The sequence below is a fragment of the Triticum dicoccoides genome, chromosome 2A (assembly GCF_002162155.2).
Source record: "Triticum dicoccoides isolate Atlit2015 ecotype Zavitan chromosome 2A, WEW_v2.0, whole genome shotgun sequence".
NCBI lineage: Eukaryota > Viridiplantae > Streptophyta > Magnoliopsida > Poales > Poaceae > Triticum > Triticum dicoccoides.
In genome coordinates this window covers 19,909,791-19,911,421 of record NC_041382.1, presented here as the reverse complement: position 1 = coordinate 19,911,421, position 1,631 = coordinate 19,909,791, and positions in this window count along the sequence as shown.

Below are 1,631 nucleotides of genomic sequence, written 5' to 3'. Positions count from 1 at the left end.
GTAAATTTATGGACAAAGAAAGGCAAGTGTTGTTTCACATCAGGCTGCAAGTGGGACTGCCTGCGGGAGTCCCACATAACGCCACGACTGCCCATGTATTTATGTGGGTTTAAGTAGGTTGCCCACAAAAATTACATGTCTTGTTCACGGACATCGCTTGCCCACATAACTTGTAGACAGAAGGCATAATAGATCAATCGTTAGACTAAAGCTTCCCAACACAGCTGTGGGTTGGATTTTGCTTTGTGGAGCTCGCCGTCAACAACCTGCTCATGCGGACCTTGTTAATTTGGTCGAGATCCTAGACATTGTTGTTGCTCACCTTCAATTAGCCGCTGCTTGATACCTCGCCGGTCACTAGATTTAACCGTTCATCACACTCTTAACCTTAGATTGTGATAGTGGTGCCAGAGAATGGGATGGTCATGGAGCAGAGGGGATGGCGGGAGGTTCTTCGGCCATGGAAGAGCTAGCCGACAGAGTGCTTCTCATGATGATGTGGATGTCCTCGCTTCGGTGGTCGCAGCACGTCAAGTCCCGCCGCTACGGCACGGCCATGGAAGCCCTGATCACCTGCTGCTTCTTCACGTTCGTCACCATCGCGCTGTCGGAGAAGCCGTCGCCGTCAGTGCTTCCATGCTGGCGGCACCCCTCATAGAAAACCCAGCGTCTAGTGTTTGTATCGAGGAGGGATTATGTGGGTTATGTGGGCTAGATGCGGGCCTGGCGGGATGGTCCGCAAATCCGATGTATTTTCTTCCTCAACCGTGGGCGTTCACGAATGACGTTATGCGGGCTTGATTAAGCGGAGCCGCGGACGGCCCGTTCTCACTTGCAGCCTGAGTTTCACATTTAGATCATCTACCAACACTAAACACAACAATAACGTGAGCTGAAATACTAGAGAAAATGCACACACAAATTAAGAAAAAAATACAGCTTTAAAAATCGGGTAACTAAACACGGATGGAAAGACGTCCAGTGAGAGTTGGGCATGCGTTGCTTTCCCGATCCTAACCGTACACACTTTTTCCACACACCTGTTTTTGATGAAGCATGCGTCCCACCAAAAAAGTATCATTTCCTATGACTTTGTTTGAAAACCCACTACTACATGACACTGATGTTGGTTCCTTCTCAACTCCTAGAAGTTCACTTCTTCGCAAACAAAAGATTTTTGAATGATGACAGACAAATGCATCATCAATATTAATAGGCCAAAATAAATAAGTATTTTTTGGAGGTGGCGAAAAGGTAGAATATATGTAGTACCCACTCACATGGGGAAATTAGGAAGAACATTGAAAATGTATGGTGTTGCCAGAAACAAAAAGGAGGAGGAGAAGAAATTGATGGGTATGCATTGAAACTGTCGCTGGCGGGCAAACAACGAAGAGCTAATGTTTACATAGTTTATTTTCACATGGCTAACAACTATACTCTCTGCTGCCTGACACCAATGCAACAGTGGTGTTCCTATGAAGGACAAAACAGCTTTCTTATTTATTTTTTCTTCTGATTTTCTGCCGGAACACATCCGGGAAGCAAATAGTTGTCGATCTCAGACAGTTTTGACAAAATCTGTCAGATTACAAAAACAACTGAGCTGCTTGAGCAGACAAAGCTGACAA